This window comes from Pseudorasbora parva, chromosome 18, assembly GCF_024679245.1.
Source record: "Pseudorasbora parva isolate DD20220531a chromosome 18, ASM2467924v1, whole genome shotgun sequence".
Taxonomy (NCBI): domain Eukaryota; kingdom Metazoa; phylum Chordata; class Actinopteri; order Cypriniformes; family Gobionidae; genus Pseudorasbora; species Pseudorasbora parva.
In genome coordinates this window covers 2,822,326-2,842,915 of record NC_090189.1, presented here as the reverse complement: position 1 = coordinate 2,842,915, position 20,590 = coordinate 2,822,326, and positions in this window count along the sequence as shown.

The following is a 20,590-nucleotide window of genomic DNA, read 5'->3' as shown; positions in this document are numbered from 1 at the left end:
AGTAAGCGAGCACCTGACTGAGCAGCCTAAAACATATTCGGTGTTTTTTTTCTTTCTTTCACTTCGGCGGTGTCAGGGGCATTGGCTGTTATGTCGTTTTGGTTATTGGGCTACCTTGTTGAACGCATATTATTATATTTCACACACTTTTTTATTTTCCAAATCTAATTAATTAGTCAAAGAACCGTTCGGTACACAATGCGTACCGCGTACCGAACCGAAAGCCTCGTACCGAACGGTTCAATACGAATACGCGTATCGTTACACCCCTAATATATATATATATATATATATATATATATATATATATATATATATATATATATATATATATATATATATATATATATATATATATGCAGGGCCGTGCAGAGACCCTTGGAGGGGCAGGTGCTCAAAGTATAAAAGGGGCACATGGAACAAGGCTTTTAATCGGGCTGTGCTCAAAATATCAATACAGCAATATATTGTCACACATTCCTTTCTGATACGCGTTTCAATACACATGTTTCTGTATTGATATGGCAGCAAATGCTGTAATGCAGTTTTGATAAGAAACCTTTAAAAGGTCAAAAGTTAAAAAAATATTTTAAAAGTAAAAAAATAAATAAAAACTTTCCACCTATTAATAACTCTGGGATTAGAAACTGTTATACTTACTACTGTTAGTAGTAAAGAACAGCTTTTATAGTAAACTGTAGGTAGGACATGGTCCTTATTCAAAATCAACGTGGCCTGTTACGTACAGTAGGCCCACTCAATAGTTTTATTAAACGTCAGGTCAGTATCTGTGGCTATTTTCATGGCAAAAACTGAATTACAAATTTACAAGAGTTACATTTATGCAATAAAAATAAAAACCAAGTAAAAAAACACACACACAAAAACAATATTATACAAGATTTTTAACATTAACTTCTAAAACCTTTTTCTGGTAAAATCTTAATCTTAAATTCCTAAATAAATCCTTTAGTGGGTTTGCTGCCTTTGCTGCTGATACTGCTGGAGTATATCTGAGACTATAGACATTAAAACAAGCGCTAACACTTTACTTTAAGGGGTGTGCATAAGACTGACATGACATGAGTTTTTATGTATGTTTATAACAACTGTCACTAAGTGTCATGCGCTCAATTATGTCATTTTTAATGCAAAGATGACATTATGTGAGATGTCTTTGTTAGTGATAGTGACAAACTTAAATTTAAAGTTGTCATAACAAACACATCTCACATAATCTCATCTTTGCATTAAAAATGACAATTTAGCGAATGACACTTAATGACAGTTGATATAAACTTGCATAAAAACTCCTTCATATTCATAACCTGGGTATTTTCATACCTTTTCCTGAAATCTACTAGGGCCTTATCTCATGTACTCTGCACTTTGATGTTAGGTCAGGTTCATTTTATATTGACATCAATATTTTAAATAATACATTTTAAAGTATTATGTCCAGAGATATATTATTGAGTTTAGAGGCTATAGTGATTTTGCTGTTGTAAACACTACTGTTACAGAAAAACATATTTTTTTAATATTAAAATTAGTGCTGGGAATCGATTTAAACAAATTAACTAATTCATCACATTTTTTCTGTAATTAATCAAGATAAATCACGATTTAAAAACATGGGCGTTTGTAATATTTTGATATTGTAATCATTTCAGTTACTCTCCAAATTAATGTAGAAACAATTTAAAGACAACATATTGTAAATATGTGTTGTATTGGCATCTTTTTATGAATGAAGGCCAGTATCACTGATACTAATGTCTCTATGAAACATTATGACATTGCATTACAGTATAAATGAAAGTGAAGGGGGGAGGACATAACTGTTTGGATGTGTGTGTTCGTTTTAGTCTTTTCTATCTGTGCAGGTCCTCTTGCTTAGGAGCAAGCTGAATCCTGCCGAGGAGGACAGGAGGATGCTGACACTAACGAACAATCTGAAGCAAGCTGACAAAGAAACATGTTGTACCCCTAATGTGAGTGAAAGGTGTGAGAGCCTCGGAATGGGGACTGGTCTTTTTAGTGGCCAGCATGTCCGTGATGAGGTGAAGAGACAAGTGTGACCCGTCAGGGAAGCATGAGTCACCACTCAACCTTCCATAGAGACCTCACTTGTAGACCAGACGTGGTGGTATTGGACCCCACATTGGTCTTAAAAAGGGGGATTGAAGGGGGGAGTGGGCCGACACCCTTGCCTCTTCATCATATGCATCTTCATTATATGCATCTTATCCTTTTGAATGATTTTTAATAACCTCATTAATTAAATAATCAGTTATTATCCTTTCAAAATAATGAATTACTGACAATCAATTTTATTTGATCATTAATACATTTAACTATTATTTAATATGATTTTGACTCTTTGTCTACTGTATGGTGTCTAATTTGCTTTCCAGAGACGGTCTGACAAAGACAGTCTGAACCCTATCTATGTGCCCTGACATAGATAGCCTGACCTCTATCTCTGGGTCCTGACCAACAGAGCCTTGGAGAGAAAGTTAGATCTTCCAAGAGGTGAATCCTGCCTGTTGTTAGTAACCCCAGGACAGGAAGGGGTGGGAGGATTTGAGTCTCCCAATTGTGATTTCTTCCTATTTATATAGTGATTTTTCCCATTGATAGAAGTACATTTTTGTCTTTATATTTCTTTATAGAATGAGGTAGATGATATAACTCATACTTTTCTTTTTGGAGATGTGTTTGTCATGTGGTGTTGATATCTTGTCCTGTTGATAAGCTCACTGCTGCGCTAACCTTGGAGGAGAGATGTGCCCTAGAGTCTTGTGTGTGTGTGTTACATGTTCTGTGCAGGTCTATGGAATGGATTGGACCGCTTTTCTCACACCCTAGACCTCTTGGCGTCTTTCTAGGACTCCCCTGAAGTCAACACTACCCCAATCTTGGGATTGTCTGATGTATACATCCTGATTAACAACAACAACATCTCCTATCTATTCTCGCGTGACACATTGTTTAGACGTTATGCCAATCAGTAATATTCCACGTGTTTGTAATGATGTAAATCATGCCCTTGAAATTGGTATAACTGGTGTGGTAATTTTGTGTAGAGTAGAGTCTGGCCTGACACCGCCCTGAGAGACTCTGAAGCTGACTCTACTGATGAAACTGCAAACTATTCTTCAGTAAAATTCTCTCCGATGATTGAACATCCTGACTCCTGGTCTTCATTTCGCATATCTGGTCTATGGGTCAAAACTGTAACCCCTAACAGTTTTTGGTGGAGAATGCGGGCAATAATTCCTTGGTGACACCCCTGGCAAAACAACAAATAAGGTAGTATTTATTTATTTTATTGTTTGGATAAGGTTATCTGAATGGAAGATTGGTAAAGGGGAACGAGAGAGCTTCACTTCGATAGGAGTGAGGAGTTAATTATACTTGTGTGATAGTATAAAGCAAAGTCGCTGATGGCATCGTTACGGTTAACGGTAGAAGGCAGTGCATTGAAGCGTACTTAAGAAAGGGGTCCCCGGTGGGCATTGAGTGCAGTCACTACCCCTACAGGAGTACGTCCCTGGAACAGTGTGTGAGTCCAGTAGGCATCGCAAACCTGCACCAGTCTCTTCCATTCAGATAAAGGGGTCCCCTTGTTTAAAAAAAGTAAAATAGATTCAGGAGTTGTTTGCCAGGGGTGCATCTGGAACGATACCGAGTAGAATAAAATAAGACCCAAATTGGTAAGGACCAGTATATATGACCAGGAGTAAAAAAGATACTTTGTGGTTTCATAAGTAGAACTCACTTCTATTCTATTAAAAACTAATTTGAGGATAAAAATAAGATTCATTGCCTTACGTTGCTAAAAACCTTTTTTGTGATCAAGAAAAGATTGTTTAGAAACCGAATAGGCGTCAGATAAACCCAAATTTATAGCCGTTTGTGCTCGCTGTAAAAGGGGAGGCGTACCAATGAAATCAATCCCTAATGGGGCTAATGAGTGGTACGACCTGGATGCACGTGACAGAATAGCAAAATTAAAGGAAGTGCAGGTGGGCCATGATCAGGGAGGTTTTAATAAAGGGCTGGGAAAGTTTTGTGACAAAGTAGAAAATGCTGCCAAGTCTCTTCCTCCCTCTATCCCAACTGACTCTTACCAGGAAGTGCAGGTGGCCCCCACTCAGGGATCCGCCCCGCTTCCTGATAACAGAGAGTTGGGACCGCATGAAAAGGCACGCCCAATATTGAATGCACAGGCTGAAATCCCTCCCCCGTACAACCCAGAGGTTCTTTCCGAACAAGCAAAAAGTAAATTAACCACAGAGGTCAAAAATATCAGATTGTCCTCTGTTGAGGCATATGAACCCAGAAAAACAGTCTTTGCCGCCCCAATCCGACATTCGGAATGGGACGACCAGAACACTGAAATGGGGGCTGGGCATGAATATGGGCCATTGACCAGACTAACCCCAGCTGAGAAAAATAGTTTGCTTGCGAGGATAGAACCTTTCAAACTGTACAGCCCAAATAAAGTTTTATGGGATAAGATAGAAGCCATTGCCAGACAACAAAATCTGGGCATTGCTGACATACAAGCACTGGTGGAAGGATTAATCCCTATCAGTAAACTGAAAGCTGTACAAACAATTAGACCCCACTCCTTCGTTCTTTCAGACTGGACTGAGTACTGTGAGGCCTACTCCACTTACAAGTATGAGGTTGAAGAACTTTTAGGTCAGGGGTCATACCCCTGGACCAGTGTAAACCAGGTCATACAGAGAGTAGGGGAAAGCCCTTTAGAATATGCTGACCGTTTTTGCATAGCCTATGAAACTTACTGTGCTGTATACTGTAAGCCTGAAGATTGTGATTGCTCCATTGTCCTTGAATCTGTCACAGGCAGCCTGAATGTGCTTCCCTTATCTCAATCTGGCCACCATTGTAAACAGAGATGCGCAGTGACTGATGTTGAAAAAGAGACTGAAACTCAACCTGAGTGGAAGTTTTTGATTTCTAAATTTCCTGATGTTTGGGCAAAAGATACATTTGATTGTGAGCTTGCCCAAGTTCAGCCACTGAGCATCCCAGGTCCCATGCATGTAGCCAAACGACAATACCCTTTAAGCGAGAGGTTGCGAAGAGTGTGGTAGACAGATTATGCAAACAGGGTATCATAATACCATGCACCTCTCCGACAAATTCACTGATATGGTCAGTGAAAAAGAGTGACAACTTTTGGGGTCTCACAACAGACTTCACCGCGATAATGCAGCTTCTGAAAAGATGCACCCCCTTGTCACGAACCCCTCCATGATCCTTTATGAAATAGGGTCTAAACACTGTTATTTCACTGCACTGGATATTTCTAACACTTTCTGGACTTGCCCTCTAGCCAAGGAGGACCCAGGAAAGTTTGCTTTCACCTGCAGGGGTCGCCAATGGACATGGTGCCGCTTGCCACAAGGATTCTGCAACTCAGCAACCCTGTTTCATCAGGTACTGGCATCCTTCATTGATCCGGTAAGAAAGACTGTTGAAAATGATGGATCGTTTGTCCTAAAATATGTGGATGACATTCTGATTGCCAGCCCAAGCAAATTCAAACATTTAACTGCTGTACGAACTGTTTTGAATGCCCTGAAAGACGGGGGATTCAAAGCCAACTTGAAAAAGGCACAGCTGGCACTGCCCGAAGTGACTTATTTAGGGCAGATTGTCGGGGTGCACGACCGACGAATCACTCCAGAAAGAGTCAAAGCCTTCGTCGAACTTCCAAAGCCAAACATGTTTACTGGTCTAAGGCAGGTAATGGATCTTCTGAATTACTGCCGCCAGTATGTTCCTGAATACACTGAACTTTCTAAACCCCTCACAGAATCTCTTAAAGGGGGAAAACCTGGATCCGACCTGATCGACTGGACGGAGGAGATGGAGGAGGTGTTCGTGAGTATCAATGAAACTCTCACTTCCTCCCCAGCACTGAGACATGCTGACAGCAGCCAACCTTTTCACCTGTGGACATGGGTGGGAACCCGATCATACTCTGCTGGCCTTGGCCAGAGAGTTCCAGGCCGAAATTCCTATGGAATGGTAGGATATTATTCTGCTCCTATTCCTGTTTCTATGGCAGGTCAGCACACCTGCCTGCTGACATGTGACTGTGCAGAATGGGCTGTGAAAGCCACGGAGGACATTGTGACACATCAAAAGGTGATACTGCACACAAGACATCAGATTTTGAAGTTACTGACAAACACTTGCTTGAGCTCTATTTTAAATCAAAGACGAGCAAAAGGGGAAATCACTCTTCTGAGTAGGAATATGGAAATTGAAATTGACAATGAAAATGCTGTAAACCCTGCCTCCTTGCTTCCAGAAGAAGGAACTGCCCACAACTGTGTCCATCTGATCGAGAACGACAGCCAGAGCCCTCTCCAGGCCGAACCACTATCTGATGCCATGAACTTGTTTGTTGACAGGTCCAGTTTTAATGAACAAGGACAACGCTCCACAGGCTGGGCTGTGGTAAACGAACATTGTGAGACTGTTGAATGTGACTCTCTTTCAGGGGGAGGGGCTCAGGTGGCAGATCTGGTCACTCACACGCATACACTTCAATACGGCAAGGCCTTCAGGACGGTCCACGATTTCGGACCTGTGTGGAAACAACGGGGGTTCCCTACCACCCCTGGTTTACCCATCTCTCATCAAAAGCAGGTACAGAAGCTCATGTCTGCCTGTGATTTTCCTGCAGAAGGAGCTGTTATCAAAAGAACAGGACACTCTACTGATAACGCACCAGAATCCAAGGGCAACCAAGCTGCTGATGCTGCTGCCAGGCTGGCTGCAAAACAGACAGAGACATGCGTGAGTGTAATGGCTATCTCTCCCCAGGAGAGTGAGCCACCCCGATACATTTATGCACAGGATAAAGATCCTGAAGTAACAGAGCAATGGACAAAACTCGGTGCACTGATGAACTCAGATGGACTTTGGAAACTCAATGATTGTTTTGTCTGCCCTGTTTCTGCTCGAACCGAGCTCATGTCGTTATATAAAGGGTTGGCACATGCTGGGCCTGAGAAACTATATGCAATGATTTCTAAAACATGGTGGTGGCCAGAAATGACAGCTTCTTGCAGGGATTTTTGCAGATGTTTAGTTTGCTTTAGGTTAATTCTTCAGCTAAGCTAAATATCCCCTTAGGTCACGCCCCATGTCCCCAGCGTCCGTGGACCCATCTTCAGATTGATTTCACTCTACCCCCTAGTGGGGGCTTTTCATACATCTTAATGATTGTTGATTTGTTCTCCAGATGGGTAGAGGCTTTCCAGTTCAAGAACTGCACTGCAGATGCAACTGCCTTGATGCATCTGCACATGCTCAAACTAACCGTTGACATAACTGTTTGGATGTGTGTGTTCGTTTTAGTCTTTTCTATCTGTGCAGGTCCTCTTGCTGAGGAGCAAGCTGAATCCTGCCGAGGAGGACAGGAGGATGCTGACACTAACGAACAATCTGAAGCAAGCTGACAAAGAAACATGTTGTACCCCTAATGTGAGTGGAAGGTGTGAGAGCCTCGGAATGGGGACTGGTCTTTTTAGTGGCCAGCATGTCCGTGATGAGGTGAAGAGACAAGTGTGACCCGTCAGGGAAGCATGAGTCACCACTCAACCTTCCATAGAGACCTCACTTGTAGACCAGACGTGGTGGTATTGGACCCCACATTGGTCTTAAAACGGGGGATTGAAGGGGGGAGTGGGCCGACACCCTTGCCTCTTCATCATATGCATCTTCATCATATGCATCTTATCCTTTTGAATGATTTTTAATAACCTCATGAATTAAATAATCAGTTATTATCCTTTTAAAATAATGAATTACTGACAATCAATTTTATTTGATCATTAATACATTTAACTATTATTTAATATGATTTTGACTCTATGTCTACTGTATGGTGTCTAATTTGCTTTCCAGAGACGGTCTGACAAAGACAGTCTGAACCCTATCTATGTGCCCTGACATAGATAGCCTGACCTCTATATCTGGGTCCTGACCAACAGAGCCTTGGAGAGAAAGTTAGATCTTCCAAGAGGTGAATCCTGCCTGTTGTTAGTAACCCCAGGACAGGAAGGGGTGGGAGGATTTGAGTCTCCCAATTGTGATTTCTTCCTATTTATATAGTGATTTTTCCCATTGATAGAAGTACATTTTTGTCTTTATATTTCTTTATAGAATGAGGTAGATGATATAACTCATACTTTTCTTTTTGGAGATGTGTTTGTCATGTGGTGTTGATATCTTGTCCTGTTGATAAGCTCACTGCTGCGCTAACCTTGGAGGAGAGATGTGCCCTAGAGTCTTGTGTGTGTGTGTTACATGTTCTGTGCAGGTCTATGGAATGGATTGGACCACTTTTCTCACACCCTAGACCTCTTGGCGTCTTTCTAGGACTCCCCTGAAGTCAACACTACCCCAATCTTGGGATTGTCTGATGTATACATCCTGATTAACAACAACAACATCTCCTATCTATTCTCGCGTGACACATTGTTTAGACGTTATGCCAATCAGTAATATTCCACGTGTTTGTAATGATGTAAATCATGCCCTTGAAATTGGTATAACTGGTGTGGTAATTTTGTGTAGAGTAGAGTCTGGCCTGACACCGCCCTGAGAGACTCTGAAGCTGACTCTACTGATGAAACTGCAAACTATTCTTCAGGAAAATTCTCTCCGATGATTGAACATCCTGACTCCTGGTCTTCATTTCGCATATCTGGTCTATGGGTCAAACTGTAACCCCTAACAAAAGATACCAATTTCAATATTTATTAGGCTTTAAAAAACACTTAATTTAAGTGAACTTAAAACAATCTTTATATAAACCCATTATAATAAATGTTATATTTACCGGTGGCCTTTTAGACAGAAAACGTAATAGTACCACCTTTCTGAACTGCACAAATAAATTAAATACAGATTAACTGTCATTAAAGCGACACTTTTCTCTGTGATGAACATTGACATGAACATGATTGAAACCTGTTCTGATATATTGATATAACGTTATATTTTTAATGATAATAAAAAACAGATATAGACTAATTCAGAGGATGAAAAATCAGTATAAGCCTTTACCAGTGTTTTTTAAATAAATACTAGAATAAAAATAATAGGTTAAAGTATAAATAGTTTTTAGTAAAATAACAAAGACAAGACTGTGTGTAACTCTACGCCCGTGAACCTTTTCTCCCTCAAACAGCAAACTAACGTTAACGTTACTTCTACAATATACAATCAGGAAACAGCAATATAAACAACAGCTCCATGCTCTCTCCACGTCGTTCTTGTAAAATGATAACAAATAATAACTAACTAAAGAAACACTTCGCTGAGAACAACACTAACGTTACCGCTGTATTGAAGAATCAGCTTCTCACTCCTCTCTCCACTGGCTCGCGCGTGCGGCGTGAGAAATGAGGTCATCGGGTGAAAGGTCATCATAATGTGAATAAATGTATTTTTTAATTTATTTAATTTTACTAATATTTAGATTGGACAGGCCTTACAAAAGGGCTTTTGATTATATATATATAGATATAAATATAATAGTTTTTTTTTTTTTTTGCCTTTACAAAAAGGGCACTTTGGGCATCAAGGGGCAAAGAGGGGCATCCCCCCAACCCCCCACCCCTCTGCACGTGCCTGATGCTCTTTGTATGTCGCCTATAAACGTTCGGCATAAATTTCAAACGGTTCTTTGTTGGTCTGTTTAATCTCTAAAATCCTATTCCACTCAGCGTGTGTTGGTCCCCTTAACTCTAATAAAGTTTCCTTTAATCTTTCATACACTTCGTTGTCATCCTCATCTTCCTGTTTGATTATGATTTCTCCATTTCTTAATTCGCGGGGCAATTTTGGTTTTAGCTCGTCTGGAATGGTAAGAAGGGCTACTTGCCAAACATCTCTGATCTCTAATTTGTACACCGATGCCTGTAACATTAAGTTGTCCCAGTAGGGTTGGAAAGGACCTTTTCGCGGCATCATTCCCACAACTTCTTTGTGTTTAGTGCATTCTTCGCAAGTTAAAGGGCGGCTAATGGTAGTGACTTCATCATCTGCATTCGTCATTGTTTTAAGCACAGCAATTTTCACCGGGCCCGATTTAACTCGAGTTATTATGGGACTGCGTTGATCTCGCTCATCGGGTCATTTTTGCTCATTCGCGGGTCCTGGAGAAAGCTCACGGTCTCTCAGGTCCAAATGGCCTTGGAAACTGCTCGACAGGACTGCAACATCATCTTCGTCACCATCGCTATTTTGCCCGTTAATGTTACCCATTTTACTGCTTATCGCTGCGACTACCGCAGATACAGGAAATCCTGCTGATTCGCAACAATCCTCAAGCGCGGATGTATAATCTTTATCTAATTTACGCTTCTTTTCAAGCTTTTTCATTTGTGATTCGATCACGATCATTGTTCCACTCAAAATCTACACCTTTGTTACGCAAGCTAAGGAGGAGATCTTTAATGTTCACTCCAAGAGTTTCCATTATCTCCTTATCTACACTCAAACTGTCGCTTCCCTGATAAGCCATGTTGTTTTCTAATAACCTTAAACACCACCGGATTTCTACGGTCTCCGGTCTATTGTGGGTATACCGACCGTTCAACAAATGTGTCTATATTGGGTGCTTCTAGGCTTTCCCTCAACACTTTCTAAAAGGTAAACAAAAATGGACTTACCAGGACATTTGTAGACAGAAAAGTAGAACTTCACCTCTCATGCTCATTCGGGTGGATCTGAATTGTCGCGCCAAAAGACGTCACTCGCCTGAGACTGGGAGATCACGTTGGGGTCACCACTTTGTAAACTCCACCTGGTCGAAGGAATAATGCGTGTTCGTCTTTTCAAGCGCTTCTATAAAGGACACTGTAATTTATTAAAGTGTGAAGATCCAATTTTAAATCTGACTCCATGTTTTAATTTAATCTGACTCTAATTGTATGTAGTTTCCTTGAGTTTGTTACGTTTATAAATTACGGCTGATCGTATGATTAATTTAGATCTTTGATCTGCCTGACACTGCATGAAAAGTGGGATTTTCGTCCCCGTAAACGGCCGGAAATCTCCCTGATTTTCGACAATTAACGTCAGTTTACAGCCTGTGAACGTCGCGTTCGTCTGTGCCACATATTGACGGAAACGAACCATGACGTATGTGGAGCTTGCGGAGGCATGCTGGCGCCGGCGCTAATGGCTCTAATTAGCATATGAATAGCAGCTCTGGGCGGCGCCTTGCCGGAATGGCTTGAATTTCCTCACTCAGTATTGGTTGAAACTACTACATTGAAACAAGAAATATCACTCGTGATTGGTTGGCAGATCTGTTACTATTGGTCAACCTGGGTAATAAATTAATAAATTTAAACCCCCAAATTATAATAATTTTACACACATATATATATAAAATTATGATTTGCATATTATTTTTTAATTGTATATATTCATATTCATGTGATATGCTATTATGTTTTATATTCATGTCATTGTTATCCTATGGACTACGCTATTATAACCATCAAGGACATTCATTTATTGAGGAAAGGAAAATATGCCAGGGACGTGCAGTTTATTCAAAGAAAGAGCTTTATTAGAACAAACACAAAACCAAATGCAAAACGTTTGAAATCTGCCCACACAACAATAGGAAGCTCACGAGAAGCCCAAAATCCTACAGCACCATGAAGTCTCTGTTTTCCGCTTCAGAGCTGTAGGTAACTAGCGCCATTCTGTCTGTTTTAAGTCAATTTTTCAGACGTCTGTCGTGCGTTGCCCTGTTCTTTGGAATCGCCTCTAATCTCGATTGCAGCGTGGCACAGAGCTCGGCGAGCTCCTGGCTGGTCGAACAGTCCATCCAGACACCGCGCGAACGATGCCGTCTTCCTTATCAGACATCAGGTCTATGGTAGCGCACTTCCAAAGGCCCACCTCATCCTCAGCTAACACACTCTTTCTTGCTTGTAGCAGCTGTAAAAACAAACAATAAAGACAATCAGTATTGCGCGATGTACTGCGTAAAATGCACCTGAAAAATAGTCACACTGACCAAAAACGGATCTAATCTAATAAATCTTACCCTCTTTCTTCTCAATCGACTCCGAGCTGAACTCTTCACAGCTTCTGCGTGCGATGCAAGAACTGGATGTTTGTACCTGAAGCTCCTGCGTACTGTCTCTACATGCAGCTGGAAAACAATTAAATGAGTGTTATGACGAAGTTGTGAAGACGGCGTGCTGCTTCCTGTAAAATGACCAGAAAAAGAAAACACTTTTATAAAACAAGGCTAATTTCAGCTTGTGCTACTTAAAAAGCTTTACTTTAGGTTACTTTAGCTTAGATAACAGTCTTACCGCAATCTTAGGACTGGTCTTCTCTTAGGCACTCGTCTTCTCTTCTTAAAGTTAGTATCTTCCACACAGTTTTTCGACTCCAAAGCAAGCAACCTATCGTCTATGGACAGCAACCTGGAGATTACTAAAGTAAACTGCTCGTTAAAATCGGCAGCAAACTGAGCAAGCTGACGAGATAGCCCACTGATTGCATTCAGCTGTTTCTTCCCGCCGGTGTTACGGATCAACTGGGGATCATGTTATCTGGGGACGGGCGCGTGCACGCAGCTAGTTTTACCTGGATTTACAGCAGATGTTAGACGAGGACAGATTCGTCACAGCGGATTTTCCACTGAACATATTTAAAACGCTTTCCACATTATTGGTAAATGTTTGCATAATATCAGGCTCTGTGTTTTCCTCTGTCGCTGCTTTGCTGTATGTTTCAAACGCAGTTTAAGGGAATTTTTAATGTGGTTTCATTTCACAACACAGACCACGCCCACATTTTGTTACATTCTTTTCGATGAAAGTCGTATCCAATGACAATTACATTCAATAAATTACATTGTGTCGTATTAGTATCGGAATTTTCATTTTATTTTTAATAACTATTGTTTTTGTAATTTGCTTAGGGTATTTTTTAAATTATATATATATATATATATATATATATATATATATATATATATATATATATATCCTAACTAAAATAACTCATAGCCTGTCATATTACCTTTCTCATATTAGCCTATTATATTCTATTATAATCTATTATATTGCCCACCCCTTGCCCACCTGCACATCCCAGCTGATATACAAGATTTGGGGGGTCATTCTGCATTTGAAAGTTTGAAAGGGTTTTAAATCTTCTAAATAAAGTAAAATGATTCAAAATCAAGTAATTTATATATGCCAAAATCAACTTTAAACATATACAATGTAATTTCCAAACAGCAAAATTGTGGCCAGTGAAAATGCTGAGTGACTAGTAACTTTGGAAAACCACTAGCCACGGTGGCCGGTGAGCAAGTTAATGTCAACCCCTGTATGTATATATATATATATATATATATATATATATATATATATATATATATATATATATATGAAAGATTATATGTGCATATATATTCTGTGTATGTGTTTTCTGCAAACTGTCCTTCTGATAACATAAAAGGGGAACTGGTGTTTGTTTCCTGTTTTGCTGTGAGCATGTAGAGCGCACACCCACCCAGCTGTTATCATCAACTGCAGAGCTATCTGTTCCTGGTTCATTTCTATCATATTATTGACATATATGGAGTTATCTTTCTGTTTCCTATGTAGGGTGCGTCCAACTATTAGGGCGTGGATTATTGGTATAAATATCACTGTTTTTCCTGTTGTACTTCGAGAGCTGCATTCTGAATAAACCATATTGACTCTACTCGTGTGGTTCATTGACTTGCACTCTCCCAGGATCCTGAAGCTGTAACTGATTGCTGAGCAGAGACTGAGACACACAAAGACACAGGAACAATTTCCTACAGTGTTTGGTGACCCCGACGTGATACATCCAGACAGGTAAGAGATGAATTTGATTCACTACCTGTTCTGGTTGTATCTCGAGAAACTTAGGGGAAAAATTTATACTACTTTTGTATAAAGAAATACATAGATTGATTGAACTGTGTGTGTCAGTGTCTGGCCAGTTAATCTTTGAAAATGGGGCAAACATATCCAAAGCCAGAACCAAGTGAAACTCCTAAAGTATATATTTGGATAATTTAGCCGGCTGGACAGAGGGTACACAATGGCAGAAATACCTGGGTTTCTCCGCAGTGCATTCGACCTAATTTATGGTAAACAGGGTGATCCAAATTGGGATTATGATTATATGAAAGGATATGACGTGTGGTATAAAATGGCTGATGTATGGAGAGACAAAACTCGGGCATACGTGCCAAGAGCCGTCTTAAAAACTAAAAATTTAATAAAGAAAAAATCCACGACTGCCGTGTCAGAACATTGTACTTTGCCACGGGAAAATCCTCCACCTTATGTTCCACCGTCTAATTTGGCGTGCGTTTCGAAAACTTCGCCTGCACCCCTCCAGGTTTCAGAGAAGCCTCGCGAAAACAAAAAAGAAAAAAAAATAAGAGAAATACCCAAAATTTATCACTTCCTACAAGTGAAGGGACCAATTCGGACAATTCTGAGTGTATTCATTTTACAGTGCAAATTGGGAGACTCGTACAATGAGGAAGCATTGATAGATGCAGTGCCAGTGTTAGAACCAGAAACTGATAAGATAGAGACAGTAAAAGAAGAAGAGAAAGATGAGACAAGGAAGACAAAAAAGACGCTTATTACCTTCAAGTGGCGTGATCGAGGGCCCGAAATGCTCACATAATTGGAAAAAACGTTTCTAAATCTAAAGGCAGCGAACCAACCGTGACTTATCACAGGTCACTAATTGTAAACAGGAAAAGGATGAACCGCCAGCGCAGTTCATGAAGCGATTTATCGATGTTTGGATGAATGTTGGTGGGATAGATTTAGATGTTAACAAGGAACACCCTATGTTCTTGTCTACTTTCATGGCTAATTGTACTCCCGACCATCAGGATACAATAAAACATCACCTCAGTGATAGAAGTACGCTGAAAATTAAAGATGCCACAGCCAAAATTCGAACGTTAGAGTCTGACGGGTTGTTTCAGACCCAGGGTGTCAAGAAAAATGTTGTCAGTGTTGCAGTCCGACCCCAGAATCAGGGGTAGGGCCAGAATAAGGGTAGGAAGCCAGGTAAATGTAATTATTGTCAGAAGCCAGGACATTGGTATAGGGAGTGCAGGAAGCGCATATCGGACGAACAAACCGGCGCTGTCCTAAAAATGGGGAAGAGCACACTGTCTGTGCCCATGTATGGTGCTGGACCTGGTTTTCCGGGTCCTCAGCAATATGAGCAAGCAGGGCATAGCAACTACGGCCCCCCCAGCGCAGTACTGGGTCTGGGTATTGACAAGGTCTTAAATTCACTGATAGAACAGGGAGTGGTCGTGCCATGTAAAAGCTCATATCCTGATGGTAACTAGAGATTCACTCAGGACTTAAGGGCAATTAACGAAATAATTGTGCCAGTGGCCCCCGTGGTCCCTGATGTACCGGCCATCATGTCATCGATAAAATCAGATCATGAATATTTTTCTGTTGTTGACTTGTGCTCTGCCTTTTTTTAGTGTCCCAGTGCACCCGAACACAAAGCAATTGTTTGCATTTACGCAAGACAAGAATGACACAAGGGTTTGTTGATTCACCAGCAGTCTTCACACAGGTAATCAGTGACTGCTTGTCTGATCTTAAATTGCCCACAAATTCATGCATGTTGCAGTATGAAGATGACATCATGGTTAATGGTGAAACCATTGCAGACTGTAGGGAGGCTACTGTCTGCCTTTTGCAGCGACTAGCTGACTGTGGTTTGAAGGTGTCAAAAAAAAGATGTAGTTCTGCTTATCAGAAGTCAAGTATTTAGGACATGTGCTTTCAAAGGGCCAAAAGCTGCTTTTTACCAGAGCGAATAAAAATAATTGTTGACACAAAACGAACAGCCACTAAGCATGCGTTAATGGCATTCCTTGGTTTGATTAATTATTGCCGGCAGTGGATTGCTGATTGCACAATTGGATGTGCTAAGAATGCGATGGGCATTGTTATTGATAATAATGGCCGCGTTTGTGTGCCAGCCTCGTGCGCTTAGTTCCTCATTTGGGAATTTCATGGTGTAACACACCGCGGCCAAAGAGGGGTATATGAGGATATGTCTAAATTCTTATGCATACAAGATTAAACAAGCAAGAATACAAGATACGTTAGGGAGATGTGTAATACCACAAAACCAGTAGCAAAGCATCAGACTTTACTGCTACCAGATAGCCCGTTACAACAATGGCAAGTAGATTTTACGCATTTACCTAAAAAAGGTCCATATAAATACTTATTGGTATTTATTGATAAGTTTTCAAGATTGATTGAGGCTTTCCCGTGCGCTAAGGAGGATGCAAAGACAGTTGTAACACATCTAATGAGGGAAATTATACCCAGATATGGTATACCACTCGCCATTGACTCAGACAAAGGCCCTGCTTTTGGGCAGGGCCAACAGAACCATTAAGGACAAATTAAGAAAAGCAATGCATACAGTAGGCCACAGTGACTGGCCAAAATTGTTGCCCGTTGTCCTAGCCGAGATGAGAATGGCACCCCATAAGGGTCTTAAAAGATGTGGCGTTGGATGTGACGTGCCCCTGCTCTAATATGCTATATAAGTTATTATGTGAGGCCCTCCATGAAAACTGGAGGAAGCTGCATTCGAGTTCTGCACCACTGCCGTTAGACCCAACACACTCGTTCAAAATTGGGGACGAGGTGATGGTCAAACAATTGTTAAAGATGGGGGATTCTTTTGAAGCTACAAAATATAGCTCCCCAACAAAAATCGTGGCGGTAACTCGAACTGCAGCACTAACGGAATCTTTTCCACAGTGGATCCAAGCTTTCAGTACTGAAGAAAATCCCTGGACAAACTGCTAACTATAATTGTGTGTTACAGGTGTCCCAGGACGTGTGCATTGATGGAAATGCAATGGCAATAATTGTAGAGAAGTAACTATGTCTGTCTAGGTACTGGAGCTGTCCGATACCTTAACAAGCCACTTAGGTAGGGTTTCCAAAAAGACCACTACTGCGTCAGGGGGCGGAGAGGCTGGAACAAGGGGCCACTTAGGTAGGGTTTCCAAGAAGACCACTACTGCGTCAGGGGACGGAGAGGCTGGGGCGGTGCGTGACCTGGACTGACTGGGACTGACCACGATTCTTTGCTTGGCTGACTGTCTGTTATTGCATAGCAGAGGAGCTGAACACGCAGCGCTGTTCATGACATAACACTCATCAGCACCAATATCCTTTTGATTTTATTTGCTTTGAAACCATTATTACTATCATTGTTATTATTGTTGTATTGATATTATGCATATTTTCAGAATGCAGCTGTATTATGTGAGTGTAATTGCTCTCTGTATGACCTGTACCTTGGCTGTAAGGCCGACTGATAATCTGTTTTGGCAATATGCCAACTCTACTGCTCGGGATGTCACCAATGACTCCTGTTATGTATGTCAACAAATAATGTCATCTGTTGTCAGCATCTCCATGCCCGTATTAGACCAGTCTGCTTATGATCATTCCTGTACGTTTCTGTATGAGTGGCCTGGAGGAAGAGACTATGCATGGCTGCCCAGAGCACGCTGCGTTGACCATCGTCAGAATGGCTCCAGGCCCCAACACCCTTTTTTACCTGAACATATTGAAATTAGAATATATATTAAATTATCGACTGGCAAAGTTTGTCAATGACACCACTGATGGTATGACAGGGGTGAGAAGAGAACTAGGTGCCCTGCGCCTGATGACCACGCAAAACCGCCTGGCATTGGACATGCTCCTGGCTGATAAGGGGGGCGTCTGTGCTATGGTGGGGGATCAGTGCTGCACCTTTATTCCTGACGAGGATGAAGCTGAAGGAGCCGTGGGCCATGCTGTGGAAGAGCTGAGAAAGATGGCACATAAGCTGTATGGGGATGAAAGTCAAGAGAAGGATTGGGGTTGGGGGCTGATGCATTCTTTGTTTGGTTGGGTAACACCCTTTGTGACAATGTTGATTCCAATACTGCTGATTTTATTGGCCGTGTGTATCTTTGGGCCATGCATTAATGCAATGTTTGATGAATAGAGTATATGCTACGATCTCTAGCATGACACCGCCACATCACTATGAACCAATTTCAAAACGTTAAGCTTTCAGCTTAAAAGAGGGGATTGAAAGATTATATGTGCATATATATTCTGTGTATGTGTTTTCTGCAAACTGTCCTTCTGATAACATAAAAGGGGAACTGGTGTTTGTTTCCTGTTTTGCTGTGAGCATGTAGAGCGCACACCCACCCAGCTGTTATCATCAACTGCAGAGCTATCTGTTCCTGGTTCATTTCTATCATATTATTGACATATATGGAGTTATCTTTCTGTTTCCTATGTAGGGTGCGTCCAACTATTAGGGCGTGGATTATTGGTATAAATATCACTGTTTTTCCTGTTGTACTTCGAGAGCTGCATTCTGAATAAACCATATTGACTCTACTCGTGTGGTTCATTGACTTGCACTCTCCCAGGATCCTGAAGCTGTAACTGATTGCTGAGCAGAGACTGAGACACACAAAGACACAGGAACAATTTCCTACAATATATACACACACACACACATACATATATATATATATATATATATATATATATATATATATATATATATATATATATATATATGTAGTGCCGTTAAAATTAATTTGCGTTAACACGTTAAGTTTGACAGGCAATGATATATGATATATAAAGTTTGCTGATGTATGACGCCGCTTATTAGCAGGAGACCGCAATGATTGGTCAAAGTTGCGGTGATTGGTCAAAATTGCGAGTCGCACTGAATTCACGGGGACTGATTGCAAATGACACACAATAAATAATCTAGAATACTTTCATCAAATATATAAATTCAAGCTTAAGTTTAAGATTTTACAATTAGGCTATACTGAGCCTGATCTATCTAAGAGATTTTCTTAGAAGGAAGTTAATACCTTTTAAATGTCACATGGGTTAAAACTCCTGCTACCCTGATTTGCATTTGTATAGCTCACAGCATGTTCATTTACATTATAAAGCCTCCCCTGGAGTTAAGGGAAGGGGGGTCTTGGGGGGGACAACTGCCAAGCAAGGCCCACGTCAATTTCTGACAATTCACGGCAGTTTTCGGTGTCGCCTGCAAACTGCCGTGTACAGTCGTAAACCTGATCTTCCACGACAATCTACAGTGCCGCTTACTGACGAAAATCCCACTTTTCATGCAGTGTGAGTATCTCTACTTCTCACTATCTTCGTTCATCAAGAGACCCGATATCTCTTAGAGATATGTTTCGGGAATTACATTTTCCAACACAGACGGGCCAGTTCTGATATCAGTCAGAGGATTGCGGAGTGAATATTTTACCTGTAAGTGGTAGCGCCTGCTTACTCATCTTAAAGCGTAATGGGAATAATAATCACAGGAACTGCAACTTGCTAATACAGTGCTAGTCAGAAGTCAGATTATCCCTAATGCTGTGCTCCATGCTCCAGTCATTGAGTCCTACGGTTTAATCTATCCTGACACAACGCCTGCGGAAATACCAGACTCCGATTGATCCATACTAAAAGAAGCGGCCTTAGAGTAATACAAGATTAATCAAAGTTATTGTTTATTTAGCAAGGCAAAAACATAAAAATAAAGAAATTAAAAGACAATTATACACAACTGATCAGCATACAATATTACTCAAGTATAAAATAGTATAAACATAGTTTCAAAGAGTCATCATTTACCTGGCTATAGAGACACACCGTAACAGTGTGGGAAGTTCTGGATACAGATGCTTCCCTGAGTGCTTTGCTCCTTCCCCTTAAATACTCTACCAGAACAAAGAACAATAAACATTTAGCACCCAAATATTTATGCAGATCTTGGTTCTTTTCTCAGACCCAAATGGTCCCACCTATCCTTGAGGCCTGACAGCAAATGTTTATCAAAAGATCTTTATGAGCATCTCCTACACCAGAGGAACAAACCCGGTTGTCCTTCTTTTACGACCTGTTTTACTGGTGCAGGAATGTCACCAGTTCCACTGATGTGAGGATGAAACCTGGTTACCAATCACACCAAAAGTATTTATATTGACCATACAGAAACAGCTTGTGGCAGTATCTGTGAGATTTGCATGTTTGTGTGACCCAGAGGGTGAGAGGGTCATATCTCGGCAGGGGTGAGGAAATAGGATTGGACCAGGTGCAGTCTTGTTTTCTCTTGTATTCAGAGAGTGACGTTTTATTGTCTTTATTGCAGCTTTAATCCCTTGAGTTTGTTCTCAGGTGAAATCCATTCTTACAAATGCATAAAATGTTTTCCAAAAATGAACCAATTTCAATGTGTTGTGTTTTATACTATATATTATCAAAATGTATAAGTAATTAACGGATTCACAGTTTTGTTTTATGGTAGTACTTCATAAGTATAAGAAACTATAAGCATTGTTATTAACCGCATTCCCTGTAACGTCGACGTCAGGCTTGACGCCACT